The 2,617-nt window shown below is 39.0% G+C and overlaps 1 long non-coding RNA gene across 15 annotated transcripts in view; it reads left to right on the forward strand.

Moving 5' to 3' along the window:
- Positions 1 to 2,617, forward strand: part of LOC106871257 (uncharacterized) — a 413,124-nt gene that overhangs the window by 244,771 nt on the left and 165,736 nt on the right. The gene's annotated exons all lie outside the window — the stretch shown is intronic.

The following is a 2,617-nucleotide window of genomic DNA, read 5'->3' on the forward strand; positions in this document are numbered from 1 at the left end:
TAATAATAATAATAATAATAATAATAATAATAATAATAATAATAATAATAATAAACTGGAAGATCAGTGAATTGGGAAACGTGGAAAAACCATAAAACTATTAACAGCATACCGAAGTCACCATCCCAAACCAGATGAAGGGAATATATTTACCTCGTTCAGAAGGAGGCCGTGTCCTAACACAGAGAACTACTATAAAATAAGAACAGTTGGACTAGAAAAGTACTTAGAAATAAAAAGTTGAAGAATACATGTAACAATGTTACACGAGAAAAAAGAAAGCACTTTTCTCTGTACACAAGGAGGCGATAAAATACAAAAGAGAAACAAACCATTGATACATTCTTCTCAGATGTATTGGTCATAGAAGAAATGGTAAAAGAGACGAAAAAAAAAACCAACATGAAACAGAACTACACAGCATTCTAAGGAAGAAATGAAGGGAAAAATCACTCCATGGCCAATACCCTGCAAGGCTTGACAGAGAAGAAGTGAGCCTAAGTAAAAGTCAACAATGACTCAAAAGCTCTGGATTAAAAGTTGAAACAGAAGGACTGATTCTCGATGCACAAGAACAATGCCTGACCACAAACAACTATAAACACAGAAATTAATAAAAGCAAGTCTTAATATCAACTGCAGAATGGGCAACCAGTACAATGAAACAGTTGACCACATCATCTCTGGCTGTCCAGGCCTTACCAAATCTGAATAAGTACACAGACATGACCGAATAAGTAGTTATCCACTGGACAATATGCCAACACTACATCATAAAAAACTGAGAGGAAATAGTATAAATATGTGATTCTAAGCAAAGTACATGACAACGACCAAGCCACAATCCTCTGGGATATGCCTGACAGAAATAAAATCTAACCTCCCAGACATAATAATCAAAAGTTAGAACAAAAAAAGTATCTACTTACTGATAGACATTGCAATCCCTTCTGACCGAAATATAGCACCAAAAAGAAGTGGAGAAATTGTCAAAGTACAAAGTCCCTCGAAAGTACAAAAACCCTCGAAATTGAAGTATTCAAACCGTGGAGCATGAAAGTGAAAACAATACAAGTAATAATTGGTGAATTGAGCATGATAAAAAAACGACAACTTATGAACAAAAATGTAGAAGCTATACCTGGACTCTCAACACTATATGCTATCCAGGAATAGCAACACTTAAGCAAGACACTGTCAATTCAGAAATACAACCCAAACAAAACAATCAACAACCACAAGACATTCTGTATAGCAAATATCCAATAAAATAAACAACCACCAGCAGGTCATTTACTAAACAGAAGAACACAACTCGCTTTATACACACAGCACACAGTAGAAAAATTAATACAACAAAGACTGCAACCAGACCCCATAATAAAACAGACTGACGCAATATAATACCGTGAAGAGTTTGCGCTCCCCCAACAACAAAAAGAGCATACACCCCAGCAACATAGAGGTGTAGGAGGTGAGGCAGTAGAAATTTACCTGAAACAAATAATAATAATAGGAATAATAATAATAATAATAATAATAATAATAATAATAATAATAATAATAATAATAATAATAATAATAATAATGATCTTGGAAGATTGTCACAAACGACACACAAACTTGTCAATAGCCTGGATAGACTATTAAAAAGATTTTGATAGCCTACCACATAACTGGATTAAGAAATGTCTGGAAGTATATAAAATAGCTCATACTCTGCGAAACTTTTTGTCTGTAGGTATGAGATCATGGAGAACCACACAGACTTTGAACAGTGACAATGAAACCAACAGGAAGGCCTCTAGGGATAATCGAGGAACACTACTGTCCGAGATTTCCCTGAAACCCCAGAAGCAAGTGCCCTCTCCAACTCCTTTTCCCTGACTTACAGGTCTACTCTTAGATAGGTACTATCCACTCTTGCCATTTTCGCAATTTTCATCCCCCTTCAATAAATTCACTCGAGGACAGCACCTCCTGCTCCACCCTCAATTTCTTCAATGAGAGCTCTATCAAAGAAGAATGCATATGTCTTCATGCTTTTCAGCCTTGTCCACCAAACAACTTCTTTCGCCACAACAACCAGGCAAAGGAAAACTGCCTTGCCTGCCCGATTAAAGGATGGCGGCGGTGTGACTATCACCACAGATTCGGTCGACAGACAGATCCGTCCCACACGTGACAACAGCTGTTTGACATAACCCCACAAGTCAGCATTGCCTGGACATTGAACGAGAGCATTCAGAACAGTTTCGTCACTCTGCGCGCACTTCAGACAAGCCCGTCTGACAGCACACCCGTGCCTATAGAGTTTATCTTAGACCGGTAGCTCCCCCGCCTCCAATAGCATTGTCAGGTCAAGGATGTCTGAAAATTATCCACGATAGTTCCCGACCGGAAAGCCCTCCAGAACTAACTAACCAGTTCGTTCTCGTCGGCACCCAGTGTCTCTCCGAGAACGTCGTCGCACTTCCCTGCCGCTAATCCTTTATACATTTCTAAAGTGGGACAACCACTGTTCCCATTGCTCGACTGGCAGAGGGCTGTGAGCACCTGATGACATTCTAGGTGCCTGGTGCCCTGTCTCGGTCTTTTCTTCACCCAGAACTAATAA

This window comes from Octopus bimaculoides, chromosome 20, assembly GCF_001194135.2.
Source record: "Octopus bimaculoides isolate UCB-OBI-ISO-001 chromosome 20, ASM119413v2, whole genome shotgun sequence".
Classification (NCBI taxonomy): domain Eukaryota; kingdom Metazoa; phylum Mollusca; class Cephalopoda; order Octopoda; family Octopodidae; genus Octopus; species Octopus bimaculoides.